Source organism: Capricornis sumatraensis, chromosome 22 (genome assembly GCF_032405125.1).
Source record: "Capricornis sumatraensis isolate serow.1 chromosome 22, serow.2, whole genome shotgun sequence".
Classification (NCBI taxonomy): Eukaryota; Metazoa; Chordata; class Mammalia; order Artiodactyla; family Bovidae; genus Capricornis; species Capricornis sumatraensis.
Window position 1 is genome coordinate 34,838,442 of NC_091090.1, and position 26,031 is coordinate 34,864,472.

A 26,031-nucleotide genomic window follows, 5' to 3' on the forward strand; every position below is an offset into this window, starting at 1 on the left:
ATATAAAGAGATTGGAAACAGTAACCCATAAGAAGGAGGGAACCATGAGATAGAAGATTAGAACCAATACCCTAGAGGTAAAATATCACTCTGGGATTGATTATACCTTCAGACGGTTACATGAGAGATCATGAGGGCTTCCTGTGTAGCTCAGTTGGATAAAGCAATGTGGGAGACCTGGATTCAATTCCTGGGTCGGGAGGATCCCCTGGAGAAGGAAATGGCAACCCATTTCTTGCTTGGAGAATCCTATGGACAGAGGGGACTGACAGTTCATGGGATTGCAAGAGTCGGACATGACTTAACGCTATTTTTCTTTTTTTCTGCTTCCTTTAATGTACAGTTCATTGGGGTCTTTGTCACAGAGACCAAATTGTGTTTTAATTAATACAGATGCTTTTATTTCTACTTTAAAAAATTTTTTTCAGTTTAGTATTTTCTATTATTTCTTAAATAAAAAAAGATTCATTTCTCTTTTCTTGCCTTAAATATCACCATATACAGACACCCCTACTACTGATTTTTCTTCTGAATTTACTTATATCATAATATTTATTGAATTAGTATCACTCTTCATATATTATGATTGGAAAATACCATTCACTGGTCTCTCATGATATTTTTGTTTCCTGAACATTACAGCTTTTTCTCAAATTACCACAAATAATATAAAAGCTTTGACAAAAAAAGAAATTGGGTGTTTTCTGTACTAGCTATACAGTTTATAGCTACACAGTTTTCATCCTGATGTCTTCCTGAGAAAGATTTCATTGGAGATAAGATTTTTTTCATATTTTGGTGTTGGAGAATATCTTTTATATTTCTCGTATACGTGCTTAAATGTTTGGTTGTGTATGGAATTCTAGGGAATATTTTCTTTCAGGATTTTGAAAGAGTTCTCCATTTTCTTCTAGATTTCAGTATTGCTTTTGTGAATTACAAAGTCATTCTAATTACTGTGTTTCATTTGTAATTACTTTTTCTTTCTTTCAAGATGATTTCTTTGTCTTCACTGTACTAAAATGTCTGAAAGATATGCCTTTGTGTGTGTCTATTTTCATTCACTGTTCTGGGAGCTCTATTACTTCATTAAATTTGGAAAAATCATCTATTTCAGTTTGAGAAATTAACTTTACTTTTTTGTCAGTTTTCTCACTTATGTGTTCTGTATTCTCTTGCTTTACCTTTTTCTCCCTAGAATTTTTTATACTTGGATTTTAAACCTCCGATATGTTTCTACGACTTTTCAAAAGTATTATTCTCTCCTAGTTACAATCTGTTTATATATATATATATATATTTACTTTATTTTAATTTACAATACTGTATTGGTTTTGCCATACATTGACATGAATCCACCACGGGTGTACATGCGTTCCCAAACATGAACCCCCCTCCCACCTCCCTCCCCATAACATCTCTCTGGGTCATCACCGTGCACCAGCCCCAAGCATGCTGTATCCTGCGTCGGACATAGACTGGCGATTCGATTCTTACATGATAGTATACATGTTAGAATGCCATTCTCCCAAATCATCTCACCCTCTCCCTCTCCCTCTGAGTCCAAAAGTCCGTTATACACATCTGTGTCTTTTTTGCTGTCTTGCATATTTTTAAGGCAGTGCTAGGTGTACAGAAAAATTAATACAAAAGTACAGAGTCCACACATACCTCCTACTGTCCCCCACAGCTTCTCCTATGATTTACATTGTATATTATTTGGTACATTTGTTACAACTGATGAACCAATCAGTTCAGTTCAGTTCAGCCTCAGTCGAGTCTGACTCTTTGAGACCCCATATTAACATTCTTCATGTTAAGGTTTACCCTTCACTTTAGACATTCTTTGGATTTGACAAATGTATAATGACATGTATCCATCATTACAGTATTGCACAGAATAGTTATATTGCCCTGTGTTCCACATCTTCATCCATACATCCTCTAGAACTACTGATATTTTTATTGTTTCTATATCTTTACTTCTCCCAGAGAGTCATATAGTTGGAATCACACAGTATGCAGCCTTTTCAAATTGGCTTCTTTCACTTAGTAATATATTTTTTAAGTTTTCTGCATGTCTTTTTGTGACCTGATACCTTATTTCTTCTTATTAGTAATATTCCATTGTATGGATGTACCATGGTTTGTTTATTCATTAATTTATTGAAGGGCATTTTGGTTGCTTTCAAGTATTGACAATTATGAATAAAGTTGCTTTAAAAATTCATGTGCAGGTTTTTTTTGTGGATGTAGATTTTCAGCTCATTTGGATAAATATGAAGGAGTGCCCTTATATTATTACTCCACATTCTGGAAAATGTCCTTTACATTTTATTTCAACTATTCTATTAAGCTTTTCATGTCTACTCCCACAATTTCAACTTTGAGATTTCTGTACCTAAGAGCTACCTTGTTGAACAGCAGCCTCTTTTAAAACAAGAATAGATGTAATAACATGCCTTAGATTTTTTTTCTCCTCTCTGCATAATATTTTCCTCTTTTTTTTAGTTCACATTCATCTCTGTCTTTCATATTAGACATTCACTTTAGATTTCTAGTGATCTTTGATTGCTGGTCTGCAGATAAAATTAGGCCCTAAAAATGACTGAAAATGAGATTATGAGTCTAGTTTATTGACTGTGGGCTTCACTTATAAATATCACTTTACAAGTGATAATTTACTATCAGGCAATATCTTTAACTCATCCTTCTTGGGATAGTAAAATCCCTTGAAAAAGGATAATTTAATCTGCTCAGATGATGTAAAACTGACTTCTTGAATTCTGAGAAAATTGTTAAAGGACAGAGGTTGGAGGAAACCCTTCTCCAAACATGTACCTTCATACTTATTGGGTTCCCAAAATTGATCAAGGAAAGACAAAAAATAATAAGGATAGGTTAAAAAAAGAGATAATATTTCTGAATACCAAGATGAGCAGGGCAGGTGAGTCTCTTAAGTTATCAAGAAGCAAGGAAGAAACTGTGGTGATTTATGTGTGTGTTCACTCCAAGTTTCGACCACATAAGATGGTTATCCTGAGGATATATCTTAATTTAGCTAGCATGAGCAAAGTAACTGGATTAATACCTTCCCTCTCCATCTTCTTCATCTTCCAAATTTCATTAATCAATTCACCTGAACGTTTTCAACAGTTTCAAATTGAGAGGTTTTCCTGGGGTCAAGGAGAAGGTATGGCAAGTTTCCAGGTTTGGGGTAGAGAAGCCCTCGAACTTCCAAGTGTTAGTGATTTTTCTTCTTGGTTTTTCTCTCCTGGTGGACAAACTGTGGCCGGCAATATTCCCCGGAAATCCAGAGGTGGGCTCTGGATATTTGTGCTGGATAATTGCAAAATTTAGTTACTTGCGATATTAAATCCCATAGAAACAAAAACTGTTCTGTTGTTTTTTTAAAATTTTTTTAAATTCCTGGTCCCTCATCGCATCCCTGGAATCCATCAGAGGCTGACACGTAGTATTCACTGAATATTCATTCGTTCAATGAATAGGTAAATAAACTCTGACCAGGGAGTGCAGCTCCAAGGTGCAAGGCAGGAAAAGAAAGAGGCTTACATCCTAACCGTTGATTACAGTGGGAGTGGCGGCGACAGCAACTAGGAGTGCCTTTTACTTTAGTCAGTGAGGTACCTGTAACTGCTGCCAGTGGGAGAATGATCACTCAAGTCGGAGAGAGCAGTGGAAACGCAAATCCACATCTCTACCAGAGGAAGTGAGGTACTGCTGCTGCTGCTGCTGCAAAGTCGCTTCAGTCGTGTCCGACTCTGTGTGACCCCAGGAACGGCAGCCCACCAGGCTCCCCTGTCCCTGGGATTCTCCTGGCAAGAACACTGGAGTGGGTTGCCATTTCCTTCTCCAACGCATGACAGTGAAAAGTGAAAGTGAAGTCGCTCAGTCGTGTCCGACTGTTGGCGACCCCATGGACTGCAGCCTACTAGGCTCCTCCATCCATGGGATTTTCCAGGCAAGAGTACTGGAGTGGAGTGCCATTGCCTTCTCCGAGTCAGGTACTGGTTGACCGTAATTCACACTCCCCCGCTCCGCCCCACCCAGTCAAGTACGCACACGTACGTACGTAGGCGCACACACACACGTAGGCACAAACTAGGTGCCCAAGGCCTTCGTTCTTGACTTTTGGGAAGAGATCCACTGGAGAACAGGAACTGGGTGGGTGCGGGGGTGGGGGGTTGGCGGGGGCGGGCGGCGGGGAGGAGGGGAGGGGTCGTCTTCAAACTAGAATCAATACTCCAGATACCTCCCAATCAAGGGGATCTGGAATTAAGTACCCAGCCGCTCGGAAGACAATCCCATTGTCAATGCAATGAAATCCCATCATTTTGGCAAGAATATTAGAGAAAATACTTTCCCTCATTATTTAATGGATTTGTTCGAAAAGGAAACGGGCTCGTCCGGGATTTGAACCCGGGACCTCTCGCACCCGAAGCGAGAATCATACCCCTAGACCAACGAGCCACTTATATGGTCCAAATTCCCATGTTTAATATAAGAACCAGAATCAATTTTTTTGCCTTCACACTGAATCAAGTATGAGCCCCCTATATTTAAATAACAACTAATATACATTTGGGGGGTCTTATGATGACCTTTTAATTTAGGCCCAAGTTACTAAAGTTTTCATCCTTCCTCCTGTCAGTTATACAGTAACCACTACAAAGTGAGTTCCACCTGTATACTAATCTATGATTTAACTGACAAGATTACATCGTAAAGGTCACATTAGGAAAGTACTCTGTTTTTGAACCATATTTTTTAAATTGAAATATAACTGACCCACAATATTGTTAGTTTCAGGTTTTATTCGTAATTTGTCTAAGTATATATTCCAAATTTCAGTATGTACTTTGTGATGTGACAGTTTGAGTAACATTCATATTAGTTTTCTATACTTTACTTTCATAGAGGAAATTGACATTTTCTTTGACAAGTCCCCTGAAAACTTGCTTAGTCATAAGTAAGAATTTTTGTCAAGATATTATTTTAATATGTGGTCCCCTAAAACAGTATTGTACCCCAAGTACAGGTCATTGTTTTTGCATCTGTTTTATGACTTTGAAATCTCTATATTCTGCCAGAACTAAGAACAAAATCCTTCAAAGATCTAACACTTTAGAAAAAGATTCCCAAAGATCTCTTTGGTACAAGCAGCTGTCTTCAAATTCTTTATAGATTGGCATCCCTGCTTTCTGAGTTTCTCATAAGACTTCGCTGGAAAAAAGGCAATGCTGGCAGATGAATGCTTAGTTTGGTTTTGGCATTTCAGTAAGGATTCAGAGAAAGGAATTTGAAGTGCCAGCTCCTTTGAAAGCTGGTACATCAACTCAATTAACTTTTTAATAAAGTTTCTTACCAATGTTTTTCTACTTTACCCATAACACCATGTATGCAGAAACATTTGATCAGCAAAGATGGAATATATATTTGAAAGGCATAAAAATTGGAATTTTATACAAAGTGCACATTAAAGGCTGGTGTTTTCTGTGTAATCAGAGAGTGCCTGAATTAATCCTCAAAAGGACATGAAATAACTCACATGGCAGTTACAGATTCTTTTATCTTTTAATTCTAAAATACTTTACAGTTTCTGTAGTTCGGTCAAGATTACATCAACATTTTAAACTGAGGATATAGAATTCGAGTCCTAGTCTGCATAGTAGGCACATAGATTACAACTCTGAATTTTTTTTCCACCACTGAAGGTTCCATGAATTCCGTGGGACAGGCAGTGACTACAACAGGATGAAATTACAAGGAAGTGGTTTACTTTCCACCCTCACTCTCACTCTGTATCTCTTGATTTTTATTTTGATTATCCTTTGAGAAATGCACCCAATTTTCTCTTCTCCCCATCCTACTGTGTTAGGTAACAGCTTCAAAATTGGGTGATAGAAAGTGAGAGGTAAAAAAAGAAAAATTCAAACCTCCCAGATGCATATTTTAAGGCTTTTTCAGAACTTAAATACTTTAAAATAATGGATTGAGTCATCCTGTTAACGAACCTAACATCACAAAACTGTGTCCTTTATCTTTATTACAAGTCTTAGCCTCTAATTTATTCTGGACAGAATTTTTTCTGGGCAAAATAAAAGTGACTAAATAATCTTACTTTAGTTATTGGAGGAATCCATATAAAAAGCAGTTTTCCCAGTTTTCCAGTGTGCTAGCAGTTAGCTAGGTAGACATTCCTGCTGATCAACATGAAGAGGCTGAGACTAGCATAGCCAAATGTTAGAAATATTTTAATATTTGATAATATGTTATTATTTAATCAAGAACAAACCTAAATAGGAGGAAAAAATGGAATCTATCCAATAAAAGAAAAAGAAACAGATCATGAGAATGAGAACACTTTGAGTAGCTCTCATTTCTGGGGTGGAGTGTTTTGGAAATCTGGAGCTCTGAAATTAGAGGCCATATTTATGCTGCTTATACAGATGAAAAGCCATTACCCACTGCTCTAGTCCATGAGAACCTGGAAGAAGATGTCCTGCAGAGACATGATAGTAAGGAAAAGCCACTTAATTTTTTGCCTAGATGGTAGCATACAGCAATACTCAACATATGATTTATTTCCAGATTTGTTCATACTATTGACTGTTGTGATGTAGTGGAACAAGTTAGAGCTTATCAGGAAATTAAGGACCCAGAAGAGGAGGAGATAGGGAAGAACTTGCCATGCAGTCAGTGGTTTGAGCTTTCTCCATAAAGTAGTCCTAGGACTACTGGTGATGACTTGAAACACGCTGAGGAGACAGATGGTACAGATTGAAAGACCATGCGCCACTCTCACCAGATACACCACAGCTTTACAACCACCACCACATGGAGAGTTACTGAAATGAAAAGCTGATATTATATCTGAGATTCCTTTGGTACAAAGTGTCATTGTGTTAGCAAAAGGCAGGTGAATAAGAATAAGGTCTACAGGTTTTTTTCTCTCTTCTTGCGACAGACACATATACATGGCCACAAACAAAAAGAAGTTCCCTCCAATGCCAGATATAGTAATAGGAAAACTATTCCCTGGATGAGATCACTCCAAATCATCTTCTAATTTCATCGACAGTCCCAGGAAAAACCGTTTGGATAAAACAAATACATAAGGATGATGTATCTCATGTCTGTGGCTTCTTTCTGGTTTACTAAAAAGGAAAAGAACAGCTGGAACAGTGAAGAGTAAAAGTACATGGTTCTGTTTATGCATTCTTTTCAATTCGTGCCCTTTCTGTCTGTCACTTTATTTTTCTGCTCTCTCAGTTGATTTATAGAAGGTGGTGACTCCAATATCTACATGTCCAGCACATTATTTCTCTCCCACATTACACAATATACCTGATTCTATGACCATGACCTTCTGAATGTTTCACACAACCACATACACGTGATTTAAATTACCCAGTCTATGATGTTCTTTTATAGCTGCCTGAACAGATTAAGACACAAGCTTAGACTTCCCTTGCGTAATAAGCTCTCACTGAACTCATTGAACTGTGATGCCGTTGCTTCTTGTTTTTCACCCTCCACTTAAGTGTGAGGCCTGGATATATAAACTACATGGGTAACTTACTCAGTTCAGTTCAGTTCAGTTCAGTCGCTCGGTCGTGTCCAACTCTGTGTGACCCCATAAACCATAGCGCACCAGGCCTCCCTGTCCATCACCAACTCCCGGAGTCCACCCAAACCCATGTCCATTGAGTCGGTAATGCCATCCAACCATCTCAACCTCTGTCATCCCCTTCTCCTCATGTCCTCAATCTTTCCCATCATCAGGGTCTTTCCCAGTGAGTCAGCTCTTTGCATCAGGTGGCCAAAGTACTGGAGTTTCAGCTTCAACATCAGTCCCTCCAATGAACACCCAGGACCGATCTCCCCTAGGATGGACTGGTTGGATCTCCTTGCAGTCCAAGGGACTCTCAAGAGTCTTCTCCAACACCACAGTTCAAAAGCATCAATTCTTCTGCACTCAGCTTTCTTTATAGTCCAACTCTCACATCCATACATGACCAGTGGAAAAACCATAGTCTTGACTAGACAGACCTTTGTTGCCAAAGTAATATTTCTGCTTTTTAATATGCTGTCTAGGTTGGTCATAACTTTCCTTCCAAGGAGTAACCATCTTTTAATTTCATGGCTGCAGTCACCATCTGCAGTGATTTTGGAGCCCAGAAAAATAAAGTCAGCCACTGTTTCCACTGTTTACCCATCTATTTGCCGTGAAGTGATGGGACTGGATGCCATGATCTTAGTTTTCTGAACGTTGAGCTTTAAGCCAACTTTTTCACTCTCCTCTTTCACTTTCATCAAGAGGCTCTTTAGTTCTTCACTTTCTGCCATAAGAGTGGTGTCATCTGCATATCTGAGGTTATTGGTATTTCACTCACTGCCTATTATCTAAATCACCAGGCTTTGTGCCTGTAAAATAATATTAAATAAACAGTTTATAAGTAAATAATCATATGAAACATGGAATTATCATTGTGAAAGTGTGTGTTAATGATGCAGAAGAAGTTAGGGGACAATTAGGAGGGACAATTGAGGAGATTCTTCTTCTCTATGAATTTAAAAAGCTGATGACCTGAGAACTCAAGTCAACCCATGTTGAATGATATTTTTATTAGGGACCTCAGTATCTCCTCAAATAAATGGGTCGATTTGAATTTCAAGATTCCCATTAATGGTATCAGCTCCAATAAGAAACATGTGTCATCTTTCAAGAGACACAATAAACTCTGAAAAATTTACATTTCCTCTTTCTCTGTTTCTGATTAAGTAGTTACTTGACAGGCACCCCACTCTGAGACATCCATAGGAGTTTTCGGAATGAGGATTTTTTCTTTGCTATTTACAAGATGGACTGGGCAGGTGATACTTTTATGTCTACTCTGGTTACTGGGAGAGATGAGAAGTTACATATATTTCTTAAAAGAACAAACAAAAACCTTTGCAAGGCTTTTACAGCTGGCATTTAAGGATCAACTAAAGGCAATCTGGGAACATGATTTACTCCTCCTGAAGTTTTTTGGCACAGCCTTGCGTATGAGAACCAGCATAACCCCAAAGTTCAGTGAGATATCTGTCCAGGCAGCCAAGTGATGTTTAAGTCTTCACTAGTGAGATTATTTTTCAAGTCTGTAATTAAGGAACATGGGTTCAACATCAAGAAGAGAGTTGCCAATGCAGGAGATACAAGAGAACTGGGTTCAATTACTGGGTCGGAAAGATCCCCTGGCAACTCACTCCAGTATTCTTGCCTGGAGAGTGCCATGGACAGAGGAGCCTGGCTGGCTATAGTCCATAGGGTTGCACAGGGCTGGACACAATTGAAGCAACTGAGCACGCATGCACCTGTATATCTATATCTATATATGTCACTAGTAAGCATTTTTCTGGTTTGAGACTTTCAAAATGGGTTAAAATGAGATACTGCCCTGAAAAATCTAGTGGGTCAACTCCTTCATGGACCAGAAAAAAAGCAAATGTTTCTGTATGGCAGCTGGGAAATGATCAGCTGTTCTTTCCCTGAGTCTGGCACCTTCCTCTCCAGTAAGTGACAAAAGAGCTCAGACTCCTCTCTTACAGCCTGTTCCTCACCAGCCTTACCCCAAATAGCCTCCCTTCCAAAGACAAAGGCAGTCTCATCCACAGTTGGTAGCTCTGTGCAGCATTAGGTGGTGTTTTGGCAGAACAGCACCAGCCAGGCCCTGTTTATATTTTCCCAAGCCCCAGTATTCAGAGCCTAACTCTCACTGTTGTCAAGATGTCAACATCCTAAGCTTTGACTTCAACATGGGTAAAGGGCTCCTTGAAGAAGGAAATGGCAACCCACTCCAGTTCTCTTGCCTGGAAAATTCCATGGATGAGGGAGCCTGGTAGGCTACAGTCCATGGAGTCGCAAACAGTTGGACACGACTAAGCAACTAACACACACACACACACACACACACACACACACACACACACAAAGGGCTCCTTAGCCCTAGAGAACATCTCTCTCCTCTCCCTAATGCATCATAAGTTGCTGAGCCCGGAAACATTCCAAAGTCAATTATAGTAAATGGTTAATAATGAGTAGGAGGCACTGTGAGGATGAGCAGTTGCCACAGCACAGCTCCCGAAGAGATTCAGTTTCCTATTTTGATCACTGGAGAAGGAAATGGCAACCCACTCCAGTATTCTTGCTTAGAGAAGTCCATGGACAGAGGAGCCTGGCTGGCTATGGTCCATAGGGTGGCACAAAGTCAGATACAACCGAAGAGTCTTAGCACTCATGCATACTCCGGCCACACCTTCCATTCACACCAAACGTCAGGAACAATTTGGAAGAAACATCTGAGAACCTAAAGTGGCCATCTTAATAATAATTTAAAACTACCATATTCATTGATAATGAAAAATCATTCAGTGCTGGAAGGATACTGGATACCCAGGATAGACAGTGTCTGCTGCTGCTGCTGCTAAGTCGCTTCAGTCATGTCCGACTCTGCGCAACCCCATAGACCGCAGGCTCCTCGTCCCTGGGATTCTCCAGGCAAGAAAACTGGAGTGGGTTGCCATTTCCTTCTCCAAGACAGTGTCTAGAAGATAGCAAAAGAGATCACTGGTGCTGGTTTAAAAGATCCATAAATTCCATTTCCGTTAATACAGTTGTTTTTTCTCTTCTTCATAAATAGCCAAAGACTCTAAATGTTAAAGTTTTCAATCAAGCTTAATGAAGTTTGAAGATGGTAATCACTGGGAGTGTGGGGGTGGGGGAGGTACCGCAGGCTTGGGAGGGGGGGCGGGTTGGGGCGGGGGGTGGGAGGGGATATGAAGAAGTTGCTACCAAGTTTCAGTTTCCTGATGATTTTTTAATTTCCCAAAGAGAGAAATTGGGAAAAGCAAACCAGGAGACCGATAGGCCAGGTCAGGCAGTAGAGGGGGTTATTTGAAGATCTGAGATGAGTTTGCAGATATTTTAAAATATTATGTCTAATTTTCAATGTGTTTTAAAATTGCCACAATAAAATGCTTTTACCTTTACTTTTTTTTTTTCCAAAAAGGAAGAGTTTAGAAAAAATATTTTTACTAAATAATGTTAAAGATAATAATTTGAAAAGAGAAGATAATGTAATAGGAAAAAACTATTTGAAATTTGAAGAGGGAAAAAACCTCCAATCGTTCTCCTAATTGAATAGACTTGAAACATTTATGCAGACATACCCTATACTTCTTGAGTGCCAAAATCACGGCAGATGGTGACTGTGGCCATGAAATTAAAAGATGCTTGCTTCCTAAAAGAGAAGCTATGACCAACCTAGACAGCATATTAAAAAGCAGAGACATTACCTTACCAACAAAAGTCTGTCTATTCAAAGCTATGGTTTTTCCAGTAGTCATGTATGGATGTGAGAGTTGGACTGTAAAGAAAGCTGAGCGTTGAAGAACTGATGCTTTTGAACTATGGTGTTGGAGAAGACCTTTGAGAGTCCCTTGGACAGCAAGGAGATCAAACCAGTCAATCCTAAAGAAAATCAATTCTGAATAGTCATTGGAAGGACTGATGCTGAAGTTGATGCTCCAATAATTTGGCCACCTAATGCGAAGAACTGACTCATTGGAAAAGACCCTGATGCTGGGCAAGATTGAAGGCAGGAGGAGAAGGAGACGACAGAGCATGAGATGGTTAGATGGCATCACCAACTCGATGAATACGAGTTTGACCAAGCTCCGGGAGTTGGTGATGGACAAGAAAGCCTGGCATGCTGCAGTCCATGGGGTTGCAAAGCGTCAGACACAACTGAGTGACTGAACTGAAGTGAACTGAACCCTGTACTCTAATGTTGTATAAATATACTAAAATCATTGTGAAACTAGATTGTCCTTTGTAAGGAAGAACCTGGCTTACTCAAGTATGAATGGCAGCATTGGAAGAAAATAATAAACAACAAATTTGGAAAAAAAAATTGATTACTGGTTAAAAAGATACATAGAGTTCAAAGTGTTAGTCACTCAATTGTGTCCGACTCTTTGAGACCCCACAGCTTGCGTGACTCCTCCATCCATGGGATTTCCAAGGCAAGAATACTGGAGTGGGTTGTCATTCCCTTCTCCAGGGGATCTTCCGGCCCCAGGATCTAACCTGGATTCTTTACTGTCTGAGCCTATATAGAGTTCAAAACCCTTAGCCAATTAATTCTCCTAATTATGAACTGGTTGAAAACAAAAGCTCCTTCAAGGAGTCTGCTAAATGTCAAGAGAACAATATGTTGGATTGGTTAAAGCTGAGGAATAATCTTCAAAACCTGTTCTAGGCAGTCAGCGCCCTAAATGTAGGAACTTTCACAGTTTTAGAGGGGAAGGAAATATGACAGAGTTAATAGAAAATGGAGAGAGAGGTAGCCTTTATCAGGCCAACTCAGAATACTGAACAAATACTTTAAGAGAGTGTGACCCAACTGGAAATGCAAGGAAGCTTTCGAAACGGTTGCTCCTATCAAAAGTACACCCCCGACGAAGATGGGATTCGAACCCACGCGTGCAAAGCACAATGGATTAGCAGTCCATCGCCTTAACCACTCGGCCACCTCGTCGTCGTGCTTCTCGTTTCTTGGTGTGCTTTATTTCAGAGTTTACACTTGGGAACCGTCTACCCTAGACAGAATGATGTTTAGTAAGGAGATGGTTTGGAGACGTCTGGGAGACGTAGCTTCCACGCGAATGGACAAAGCACCGGATTGCAAAAGCTGCGACGAGGGGGAAAAAAAACAGGCTTAGATTTCACAGGAGTCTTTGTAAAAGTGGTGGGGACGTGGTAGAAACACAGTTGCCTGGGCTTTCACTTCCTTTCTGGGGCTGCCTCGTCCCCGGCAGGAGGCGCCTCAGCGCCAAGTCCCGGCAGGGACTGAACCTGGACTGAACCACAGTTTGCTGTCAGGGGAGCCTGGTCCCGGGTTCGAGCGCGCTGCCGGAAGTCCACCGGGGCAAAGATGCCCAGAGCCGGGTCCACTGGAGTCGACCTTAGCGAAGCTGGCGAATTTGGACTCCTAATTTGTGGTTAATAAAACAGTCTGGATAACTAGACGATGGATCTGAGTAGGGCTCAATTTCTGTTCAGTGTTACTGACGCTTTTTCAAAAGTTCAGGGTGAAACTGCATAGAGAAGAATCATTAGCTTCGCGGTGCTCTTCTCCCCGGTCATCCTCATCAGAGGAACCACGAATTCTGATCCTCCTCACTCGCTACCTGAGTGTTTTCTAAGGAGAGTTTGTCCAACTTTCACTAGATTTTCCAGGCGTTCTGGTACTGAAAACAGCAAGAAACACCACTAGCGAGAAATAATTCAAAGAAAGAAAGGCGGGGCGGGGGGTAGGGGAGGTGGGTAGTGTTCAGCTCCATCCACTTTCTTGTTTCATAAGAATAAACACAACAGACAGATGAACGAATAAGAATAGGAAGTAATTCTGACTACTCAGATCGATCATAAGTGCCTGCGAAAAGAAGGTAATATTAAAGGCGAGTCTTGACCAGCAAGTTTTCTAGTGGGCCTGAAGAATGCGGTTGTCTCAGGCTGAGACGAAAGGGCCTGAGCAAAGGCAAGCAGGCGTGCAAAGTAATCATATGACTCATCCTGTTGTCAATTCTAATAGCAAAGGATAAAGGAGTTATATTCTTTTCACAAGGAAGGACAGTATAATTAACAACAACAACAAAATGTCAAAAATACATAGTCCTTTCTCAGGAAGTAGTGGTGAATCATTGGGAAAATAATACACTAACTCACGTATTTGAAATTATTAAAGAGGAATTTGAAACTCAAAGCACTGAAAACATATACATTAACAGATTTATTAGACAGAGCAGAAGAGAGAATTAGGAAACTGAAAGTAAGATTTGAGGGAACTATGTAAAATACTATCCACTGATACAAATAGTTGGAAATTAGGGAAGAGGTATAAGGAAAATTAAGGTTAGGAGAGAAGTTCTACCGTATATCTAATTAAAGTCCCAAAAGAAATTATTAAGAGAATAGGAAAGAGTTAAGTGTCTCAAGTATGCCTGATACATGCTTTAACAATTATCAACATGTTGTCAAATTGGTTTTCCATATTATTGCAATGTTAATCTCAGGCAGTGTATTATTTTGTATATCCTTTCATTTGTTCAATAAGAATACTTACTAGAATATTTACTAGTGTTCATTTCAAAACTTCTAGAGTATAATTTGTTGAATAAATCATTTTCAATCAGCCAATTCTGCCACTGTTTTCAGGAACAACAGTGAGGAGAGGACAACAGTTTTTGTCTGTTTATAATGCTATTACCTATGTTTCTATTTATTTGCTCTTGTCATTAAAACTCTACAAAGTAGGAATGATTCTAGATTTAGCTGTTTAAAATGAGATGGTTGGTGCTTAAAACAAGAAGCAAAATTATTCTTAGTGAATTTCTACGAAAGTGCAAGTCTTGAGTAGCATAAGCTTGCGAGTTCAAGACTACTACCTTCTTAATAGTCTGCTCTTCTCCAGCATTTAAACATCAAGATTCAGTCTATAATTGCTCCTCATCGCTTTCACTTCTTCCCTCTTTAAGTATCCAGTTCTAGGCTTCTCATGGTGATTTAGCTCTCAGATACCTCGAACTGAGTTATCTCACTCTCTGGCCATGCCCCCTGGATGTTAGAGGTCTTCTGCTTAAGTAACCAGCATGACTGTTCCAGCCCTCTGTCTACCCAGACATCAAGGACTGTAAACCCAGATCCTGAGCATACTATAAAGCCTGCTTAAAAGTCTTTAACAACTATCAACCACTTACCCCCTGGTGATAGACCTCTACCCTCTCTCACCAGCCTCCTCTGCCCTCTTCCAGTCACACTTTGGCTGCATTCTCTATTTGGTAGCAATGTATTTAGGGAAAATCCAAGTATCTTCTTTGGGGAAAATATGTGAGAGTAATTCTTATTTTTTCACAAGCCACATGTGGAAAAGCCTGGACTGTGAGGCTGTGCTTGAGCATTTCTTTTCTTTCTATCTGCAGAAGTTTCTAAACTGTTCTATTCAGTGATGGCCTGGCTCTCATTACAAAAGAGAACCACAGAGCAATCGGAGAGACCTAAATAATGAACCCAGTTGTCCTGCACAGGGCCTCTTCTTCCTCTACAGAGAGGTCCAGGAAATTAAAGTACCACAAAGCTAGACCTTTTCTAGAGTAACTTCCAGGTCGAGCTGTTTTTCACTTTCCTTTGCCTGGTGGTTCAGAATGCCTGTCCAAGGCTGCTTATGAACTGTCTCAATTCCATTCCATACAATTTGGCTTTGATGAGCATATAGTCACCAATGGATCCTGAAGGGTCTGAAAAAAATTTGGATATAGAGATGAAATTGACAACTGCTGTCACTGGCTGAAGACAGAATTGGCTCAAATGGCAGAACACTAGCTTTGCCAGAGAGAGGGGTAGTGGGATCATTGCCTGCCTTCTCCAGTTTTGGGTAAACCACTTATAAGGCAGATTCAAAGCCAGGAATAACTGGGTATCTTAAGGGAGGTAGTTAAACTGTTCATTTTGTTCTTTTCTGTTAGATTGCTTACCATTCTACAGCACCCAAGACAGGGGCACAGTGGTGGGGGAACAAATCCAGGGCAAGTGATAACATTTAATGAGGAAAACAAGAAGGCAGTGGGAAAAAATTCCTTGTGGAATTTATTTTATTCTCTGTAATCATAAAACCTTTAAAGGATTAGAACTGAAACCTAAGTGGAGTCTTGACAGAATCATATAAACTTTAAGCTGATAATTCCTTTTCATTATTTTCTGACTACATTATGCTCTGACTACATTTTTCTTTTTATTCAAAAAAATGCATTTGAAAATATGTTAGTAGATTTACTGTTTTCTATGTGCTATGGTCTGAATATTTGTGTCCCTTTAAAATTCATATGTTGAAAATGCAATGATCAGGGCGATGGTATTAGGAGGCAGGGGCTTTGGGAGATGATTAGCTAATGAGGGCAATGTCTTCATTAAAAAAAAAAAACAACCCAGAATACAACTGATTCATTTTGCTAATTCACCTCTGGGAAGTTATTTTCAGTTCAATTCAGTTCAGTTGCTCTGTCGTGTCCGATTCTTTGTGACCCCGTGGACTGCAGCACGCCAGGCTTCCCTATCCATCACCAACTCCCGGAGCTTTCTCAAACTCATGTCCAGTGAGTTGGTGATGCCATCCAATCATCTCATCCTCTGTCATCCCCTTCTTCTCCCACCTTCAGTCTTTCCCGGCATCAGGGTCTTTTCCAATGAGTCAGTTCTTCGAATCAGGTGGCCAAAGTTTATTGGAGTTTCAGCTTCAGCATCAGTCCTTCCAATGAATATTCAGGACTGATTTCCTTTAGGATGAACTGGCTTGATCTCCTTGCTGTCCAAGGGACTCTCAAGAGTCTTCTCCAACACCACAGTACAAAAGCATCAATTCTTCGGCACTCAGCTTTCTTTATAGTCCAACTCTCACATCCATACATGACTACTGGAAAAACTACAGCTTTGACTAGATGGATCTTTGTTGGCAAAGTAATGTCTCTGCTTTTAAATAAGCTGTCTAGGTTGTTCATAACTTTTCTTCCAAGGAGCAAGCATCTTTTAATTTCATGGCTGTAGTCACCATCTGCACTAATTTTGGAGCCCAAGAAAATATAGTCTGTCACTGTTTCCATTGTTTCCCCATCTATTTGCCATGAAGTGGTGGGAATGGATGCCATGATCATAGTTTTCTGAGTGTTGAGCTTTAAGTCAACTTCTTCACTCTCCTTTTTCACTTTCATCAAGAGATTCTTTAGTTCTTCTTTGTTTTCTCCCATAAGGGTGATGTCATTTGCATACCTGAGGTTATTGATATTTCTCCCAGCAATCTTGATTCCAGCTTGTTCTTCATCCAGCCCAGCATTTCACATGATGTACTCTGCATATAAGTTAAATAAGCAGGGTGACAATATACAGCCTTGACGTACTCCTTTCCCAATTTGGAACCAGCCTGTTGTTCCATGTCCAGTTCTAACTGTTGCTTCCTGACCTGCATACAGATTTCTCAAGAGGCAGGTGAGGTGGTCTGGCATTTCTATCTCTTTAAGAATTTTCCACAGTTTGTTGTGATCCACACAGGCTTTGGTGTAGTTAATAAGGCAGAAGTAGATGCTTTTCTGGAACTGTTTTGCTGACCCAGCGGATGTTGACAATTTGATCTCTGGTTCCTCTGCCTTTTCTAAATCCAGCTTGAATATCTGGAAGTTCTCGGTTCTTGTCCTGTTGAAGCCTGGCTTGGAAAATTTTGAGCATCACTTTGCTAACATGCGAGATGAGTGCAACTGTGGGGTAATTTGAGCATTCTTTGGCATTGCCTTTTTTTGGGGATTGGAATGAAAACTGACCTTTTCCAGTTCTGTGGCCACTGCTGAGATTTCCAAATTTGATGGCATATTGAATGCAGCACTTTCACAGCATCATCTTTTAGGATCTGAAATAGCTCAACTGGAATTTCATGACGTCTACTAGCTTTATGCAGTAGTGATGCTTCCTAATGCTCACTTGACTTCGCATTCCAGGCTGTCTGGCTCTAGGTTAGTGATCACAAATTAGTTAGCGATTTTCAAGTACCCACCAGAGGATACCTGAAGAACGAGGGTTACAAGACCAAAGATGGGGGTGGATGTTCTTTATTAGAAGTCAGCTTGCAATACAAGGGGGCTTTCCTTGTGGCAATCCGCCTGCAATGCGGGAGACCTGGGTTGGATCCCTGGGTTGGAAAGACCCCCTGGAGAAGGGAAAGACTCCCTGGCCTAGAGAATTCCATGGACTACAGTCCTTGGTGTCGCAAAGAGATGGACACGACTGAGTGACTTTCACTTTATAAGACAAGGTGGGGGATAAAGAATTACAGAAGCTAGCCCACTGCAGCACAACAAAGTCTTTGCTTGGTTCTAACAGTACTAAGGAACAGGTAAGAATAAACTGTATAGAACAAATTCAAACACATCAAAGATGGTGTAGTAGGAAAGGAGAGCAGAAAGGCGTCTCAGAGATGTTGTCAAAACGATGCTCCAGGTGAGGATCGAACTCACAACCTCGGCATCACTCGCACACATACTGCTGTATAAGTACCGCGCGCTAACCGATTGCGCCACTGGAGCTCTTGTGTCTTGCTTCCGGTCACTCATTACACGGCCTATGCACCCCAGTCCCTGCATCTCCGCCACCACTGTCTCTGAGTCCTGCAGCTGCACCCTGAGCACAAAGACTGAAGTTCAGCTGCAGACCCCACCCAGCCACCAATCCTGAAGGGCAGAGGGTGCTCTGCTAGCGGAAACGAGGGTGGATACTTTGAACACAACTGCGAAAAGTGCAGACACTTGGGAGACTCTGACTGCCTCGAGCATTCCGAGGAAGACATTTGGGGGGCTGACTGGGCTGGCGAACTTCTGCTGCTGCGTGGATCCCGGAGTCCTTCCTTTTGCCTCTCTCCGGGATGCTTTTCCTTGGGGCGTCAGAAGAAGGTTTCCTGTCTGAGCCTGGGGAGGGGGTGAAGGTGGGAGAACCACGAAGCCGTTTGCAGGTTATCTCAAAGTGTGCGAGCATCCAGAATTCCTGTGGCTTCCAGGGCACGTTTACTTAGTTCTCTTCAGTTAGGTGGCAATCTTCTTTCAAGATTTGGAAGACAGTTTATCCCCAAGGTATATATACGTCTTGTAGAAAGTCTTTGACTCTTTTAAAATGCAATATTTGGATAACTTAAGAATACAGTATTTGACTCTAAAACGTATTTGTACCATCAGCCAGCTGTGACCCAGTTGACTTTTAAATGTTATGAATCCAAGTATATAGTTTCAAGCAATGATAACTCATTCTAGCCTGTGTGCTGCTAGATTTTAAATTTTGGCAAGAATACAAACCACTTGGTATGTAAATTTTTATACTGTCCTGCATTGGAGAAGGAAATGGCAACCCACTCCAGTGTTCTTGCCTGGAGAATCCCAGGGACAGGGGAGCCTGGTGGGCTGCCGTCTATGGGGTCTCACAGAGTCGGACACGACTGAAGCAACTTAGCAAGATTCTTTAAAACTGTCTTATTTTCCTTTTTTAAGTTAGTTTTCTTAATAAGCTAATAGGGATCTCCATGGAGCAATACTTAATATCAAATTTTAGTATGATGTTTAAAGAAGGAGCAAAGGATTCAATTTCCAATAGTAACTATGATGATGATTTGAAGTAGAGTTTATATAGGACTTCTTTTTTTAAAAGTACTTTTACATTTACTTTCTCAATCTAGTTATATAGCAATCCTACAGAGGTAGATTTTTTTTATTGAAGTAATATATAAATGATAGTCTCTAATCACTTTCTGTGATAAAAAAAGAATAAGTGTAAATGAACAAAACGATCAATCTCTTGTGGAGTTTATATGTAAGAAACCCAGAAAAGTCATACAATTTTAAAAATGTATTAGTGAACACATTTGAATATAATAGAGAGCAGACAGCATTTTCACTCATGTGAGCAGATTGTTTACTAAAGAAAAAGAAATTAGCTTCTAGCCCTTTAGGTGACTGAGATGTCAAATTTCTATTTGTAAACTTATGGAAATTTTCAAACATAATGAAGTTGACATAATTAGGTAATGAACTCACATGTAATTGATTTTACAACCAACATTTTACTAATCTTATTCCCTCTATCTTTTCACTACTATTTTTGTTGGGTGGTCAGGGGTAGGTGATGAAAGGTGGGAGCGGAAGTATTTTAAGGTAAAACCTATATCATCTCACCCTAACTTCTTCAGTCTGTATGCCTTAGAGATAAGAATTCTTTTTATTTTATTCCACTTTTCCTTTTTTTTAATGTACATGCAATATCTTTATCACATTCAGCAAATTTGGCAGTAATCTCTTACTGAAAGAAGTGACTTGGCCAAAAAGTAAGTGGCAAAACTAAGATTTGAATCCAGGTTCTCTGCCCTTGGGGCTTCCCTGGTGACTAAGATGGTAAAGAATCTGCCTGTAATGTGGGAGACCTGGGTTTGATCCTGTGTTACCCACTCCAGTATTCTTGCTGGGGAATTCCATGGATACAAAAGCCTGGTAGACTATAGTCCGTGGTGTCAGGAAGAGTTGAATACGACTAAGCGATTATACTTTTCTCTGGCTCTAGCTTCTCATACTTGATTTCTTTTCCAAGCCATTTTAAACAAAGAGTTGTCTTATTTAAAGGAGTATGTGGCTTCAAGTGAATGTGGAATAATTAACAATTTTTTTAAATATTTAGACCGAGAGGTTGTCTATAAGGGAGAGAGTAAATGACAACTGTTTAAAGTAAACAATTTGCTTGCTAAATATCTGTTTACGCGTGTACTTTGTTTTCTGGGGTCAGTTCAAAGCTCAGGATAAAATATGGCACTCTTCTCAATGGGGCCTTCTGCCAACATTGAGTCTTAAAGATATCGTCTTGCAATAACTACTTTTCCTAGGTCTCAGGGCTGGATTGTCTAAAGCAATCTTCACTTCGTTTCCTCTGATTTCATGAATAATCCTTTTTTCAACAAATAGCATTATCATGCTATCTTCTTTTAATAGTTCTACTGATTGACACATAAACCTATAATTCTAAGCTGGAAATATATGACTGTTGCACACTCTAACAGACTAGTTTATTCTAGAAATATGTAGTACACATACAACAAAAATTCAACTAAGAGAAACTAAGAGATATATCAACCCTCTGTCCTAAAGATGATCCTTTTGCTCCTAGATTAGTCATTCATTGAACAAATATTTACTTAACACCTGCCTTGTGCCAGAATCCATAAGTGAATAGAATAGACAAAATCTCTGCCTTCCCAGAGCTTACATTTAAGAAATTTTTAAACAGAGGTTCTTAGGAGCCCTCTGTTTTGTCTCACTTTCATTTATCCATTTATTTGTTAATTCATTTATCAAAAAACACACAGAGTGTCCATCATTGCCAAGTGGTATGTTAGACAACAAGGTTGAGATTAGAAAGTATTTCATGTCTTCATCATTTGGGTGAAGGAATTGAAGAGTGTAGTGTGAACCACTGTACTGTTAACACAAAACTGGTTTCCACTTAAATATTTCAATTATTTCCCTGATTATCCTGTTTTCTCTCTATCAAGGATTCTTTAATCTTGTGCAGAGATATAGTATTCCTGCCTATTCCATATTAGAAGTCAGAACTAAGGGCACAAGCCATAACTTCTGAGGCACACATGTACCAAAGAAAACAAAGGCATTGCTGGGTGGAAGAGTGGGAAATGACATATTTTTTAAAAAAACAGGGCCAGCAGGATAGGATCTCACATTTCTGTTGGGATGTAGAGTTCACATACTTATGATGTCACTAAACATTTCTGCCAATGAGGAGATAGGAAGGGACCACAAGGTTCTACTCTTGAAGAGAAGGCTAGGATGGGCCTCAGTGTTAAAAAGTACTATAGAAAACAAAATGTAATCAAAAGATGAAAACTGAAACAGAAATATTAAAAGAAGAAATAAGAGAAAAGGTAATCTTGGATCTTTAACAGTAAAAGAAGAGGGGAAAGGGGCTATGACTTGAGGGGAGTGATGATGGAGGGCAATGTTGAGACTGCAGAGCATAGGAAAATTTTTACTTCTCTTGACATTACTAGGGAATGTATTTGGTGTGCACATTTTTTTTTCCTTTCTGTTAACAAATATTCACTGAGATCTTGCTACATGTAAAGCACTATGCTAAACGTAGTGGAAAATTAAGAATTCAGTGCTATTGTTCTCCAGGGACTTCTAGTGTGGGCGGTGAGACACAATACCCAGCCACCCAGGAAAAGCATAGTAACAAAACAGAGTTGTGCATGGTTGTGTCCAAGTGGTTTAGACACGATATACAGAAAAAAGGAGAAACATATCAGTTCTTGTTGGTGAGGGACATAGGGTCAGTCTGTGACCTGGGGAGGATTTGGTTAAGAGATGAGAAGGGGAGTTCTGCAAGCCTGGTTATGAAAGGCAAGGAGGTTGGACTTATATGGGCTTGTACGGGTGTTTCAGAATGGAGAGAAATCCCAAAGTAACTGAGGGCATCTAACTCGTTCACCTCCCCTTTCCGTTTTTTCAGTCAGCACCGTTTTGTGTGAAATGTGGGATAGTTAAACCATACCGAGTTCTTATCCTCATCTGCAGTTTCACTGGTTCTGCCCTTCTGTGGTGGGCCTTCAACCTCTCAACCTGGGTGAAGATAGAAAACTCAAACCAATCCTTATTCAGTGCTCTCTTTGCAATATGCAGTGATGAGATCAAATGTTGGGTTCCACCATCAAAATCAAGTAAGTTCTGGCCTTGAAAGGGAGAGCCCTGCTTCAACCCTGTCCCTTCCCAGAAGTTTCAACCTCTTTTTCTGCCCCAGCATACCTGAAGGAAGCAATTATAAGCCCACCAGTAACAGTGGCTCATTTCAGAATGAGCCAGGGGACCAGGCCTCTCAAGGGATACCAGCCCAGCTAAAATCACTATTTTAGATCTTTTGGCAGCTTACTTCTCCTTCCATCCCTAAGCTTCCCACCAGTTGTCATTGATTCCTACCACTGCTTTTTTAGTATTCTGGGAATTCAGACCCAGAAGGAAGGGGGCCCTAGAGGGAGCTCCTGGCCTTTCTCCCCTCTCCCTCCCTAATTCAGACTACTACATATTTGGTCAGATTTTCATGATCAGCGCCCTTCTTCTCTGCTTCTTCCTGAGCTTTATACTCCTGGCCTTCCCGCGTTCCCTTCCTGATACCCGGAAACAGTGCTTCATCTTCACAACCACCTTCTTCATCACAGGTAAGGGATGAAACGAAGAGGATCCCTTCAGTCATTCTGGTTCTGGGCTGGGGTGGTAGTCCATTGGCATAACCTCTTAGAAACTGTTGAGGGACTGTTAAGGGCAAAGGTAATACAATGACAACAAATGGAATGACAACAAAAGGAAAGAAATATAGAGTATGGGGAGTTAAAGCAACAATTTAAGTCTTGGAAATTAGTCCTATGGTCATAGATTAAACTAACCAGATGGGTTGTTGTCCACCCCCCTCCTTTTTTTTCTGCAAAACAGGTATCTGTGTGTTCCTTGCACTACTACTGCATTATCTGTATATTTTGAAAACAACTAACATTTATAAGAACATGAAAATCACCTTTCTCTACCCCTCTTTCCTCCTCATATTCAGCACCATACTGTTTTTCTTATCTGGTGAGTGTTCTTAGGGCTTAGGGAGTTTGTGGGGGTAGGTACTGAATTCAGAACAATTATATTTATGGTGTCTCAAGTCTCAACTATTTCACTTGAGTACTGCTAAATTTCAGACATGGATTTGGTGCAATGATATCTCATTTGCTCATTGCAGCTCCTCCTACTCTACAGTGTTAGAATGTTGCCTTTATAGAAGACATAGAATCCATTCTCCTGTACATACTGTGAGAACCATGTCTTGGAGATTGAGAGAGAAATTATAAGAAAGATTGTAGTAGAGTAAAGGGTGAGCGGGGTGAAGATTGGTATTGACAGATTGGTACTTTAGGTCCTAGACCATACTGTCGTTTGTTAATCCTGTTTAGAAACTAAATTGCATAGTAAATATCAAGTTATAGTCATTTTCATCTTCAACATGATCACCCTTTCCTCAGGAATTCTCTGCTTGTGCAGCACCCATCATTGTTGGCTTCAGTGTGTCTTAGTACAACCAATCCAAGTGAAACCCATGCAACTCTCAGTGGACAATGGGAACTCAGTCACAGAAAGGATACCGGGTAGAGATGGCTAGCCCAACGTCAGTGATGGTGAGAAGGCTAATTTCTGAAGAAAAATCATGTCTACCCTGTAATTCAAGACTTCACAGCTATGCACACACTGTTGTTTAATTACTAAGACTAGAAAGAATTGACTTGTTACTAATCATTATTCAGATATGGATTAGGATTCCAGGAACTCAGATCTTTCATTAGAGAGAAGACACAGTTGGGATGTGGGGATGGCTGAGTGTGTTTGGCTCTGGGGACTTGAAGCAAAAAAACTTTGCCTCACCTTGAAGACCTCCCAACCCTCTCACTGGTATTCCTGGTCTCCTGGAAATAGATTTTTTTTTTTTAAACAGTAACAAAACTTTCTCCTGTGAAGCCTTAGTTTTGATTAAAAAAAAAAAATTTCCCTGAGAAATTTTATGAGTGGAAGCTTTTAACTGCTGTATTGTTCAGGCCTTTTGTATTGCTCAGACTAATATGTTGTTGCATGTAACAAAACCTTATCCAAACTACCTCAACAACAACATAAAATGAATATATTGGAAAAGATGCAGAGGTGGCTCATAGACTCACAGAAAGTTCTGATATAATTAGGGTTGCATGAGAGATGTTGGGGACTGGAATTGGAACTCATTTCCTTCAAGATACTTTCCCCCCACTATTTATTAAAGGTTAATGGAATTTCCTGATCCATAAATACTAAAGTCCACAGATCCGCTATCCTAAATTCCATTTGTTCGTCACTTTCAATGAATCATCAAAGCCTGTCACTTCCACCTCAACCAAACCTCTGTTCCCCTCTCTGAGCCCTCCTCACACCTAGTTATCTGGACCAGGCCTTTGTTATTCCTGCTCAGACCATGGTGTCTCTACATGTGGCCTCTCCCTGCACTTTGGTCTACCTCTACGAATACTGCCCAATTTGATCTTCCTCAAACCCAGAGCTGAGAATGTTCTCCTTGAAGACCTATTTTGCCTTCTTCTGTCTTCAGGATAAATTTTTTATCTTGATTATCTTGACAAATAAAGGTATTTACAAATTGGCACCAACCTATCTTTTGAAATGTTTTAATTTTTTTTTATTGTGATGCATCTCATACATGTCACATAAGCAAAAATTATCAAAATATGTACAGTTGGAAGGATAAGAAATTAACCACCATATCTAGAAAAAAAATAATATTGCTGGTATATTAGAAGCCTCTAGTGCGCCCCAACAAGCTGTCTTTACAGCTACTTTTCCTGCTCCTCCAGCTCCTCTTCTCTATGCCAATTAAAACTATAGTTCTACCTCAAGAAACTGCTTTCCTCAAACAGACCTTTTGTAACTTCTCCTCATACAAATACTGAATACTCTGGCTTTTTATTTCCTCCTTCTTTACAAGGTCAAATTTGTTTCTCCTTCAAGATTAAAGTCAAATGTGATAGCAAGAAAAACTTCTCCTGACTTCCCCTCCAGAGTTAATTGCTATACTTCCATTCTGCTGGGAAGTCCCTGGCGGCTCAGCAAAGAAACTGCCTGTGATACAGGAGACCCAGTTTCCAGCCCTGAATTGGGAAGATCCCCTTGAGGAAATGGCAACCCACTCCAGTGTGCTTGCCTGGAGTGAAATAAGCACCTGCTCTGTAGCGCAGGGAATTCTACTCAGTACTCTGTAATGGACTATAGGGGGAAAGTATCTTTAAAAAAAAAGACTTTTAAACATATATGACATTCATTTTGCTGTACTCCCAAAACAAACACAACATTGTAAATCAACGATATTCCAATAAATATTAAAAAGAAAAAACTTTAAACATACAAAAAAACAGAGTAAATTTTAAGACAGAAAGTGTTCAACTATGCTTATGCTGGAAAGGAACAGATTGTGATGAAGAAATAAATTTAAAATGTCAACTGTTAAAGAAGCTGCAAAAATAAACCTGGGGATCAGTGAGAATTATATCTTTTATAGACAAATTTAGGTAGCATAAATTACTGATTTCCAGAGTTAGGAATTTAAGACTCCTGCCCTGCTCTGGAGCTGTTTAAGGTTGAACTTCAGATCTCTACACTATTATACACTTGTTAGCCTCTGACACTTTAAATTCAGAAACTGTAGTGTCATTTTACTATGCAGTCATGATAAGATCTGTGATGTATGGCATTATTAATAACCACTCTTTTACAATTCTGATTTATAAGTCAATATGTCATCATGAGAGACTC

General features: G+C 39.9%; 3 non-coding genes across 3 annotated transcripts; all 3 read right to left on the minus strand.

Moving 5' to 3' along the window:
• Positions 1-4,419: 4,419 nt before the first annotated feature.
• TRNAP-CGG (transfer RNA proline (anticodon CGG)) lies at positions 4,420-4,491 on the minus strand. Its single transcript has one exon. It is a non-coding gene; the product is annotated as a tRNA-Pro (tRNA).
• Positions 4,492-12,523: 8,032 nt separating this feature from the next.
• TRNAS-GCU (transfer RNA serine (anticodon GCU)) lies at positions 12,524-12,605 on the minus strand. The gene has a single exon. It is a non-coding gene; the product is annotated as a tRNA-Ser (tRNA).
• Positions 12,606-18,098: 5,493 nt separating this feature from the next.
• On the minus strand, positions 18,099-18,192 carry TRNAI-UAU (transfer RNA isoleucine (anticodon UAU)). The gene is made up of 2 exons: positions 18,155-18,192; positions 18,099-18,134 (listed from the first exon to the last, which is right to left on the minus strand). It is a non-coding gene; the product is annotated as a tRNA-Ile (tRNA).
• Positions 18,193-26,031: the final 7,839 nt, after the last annotated feature.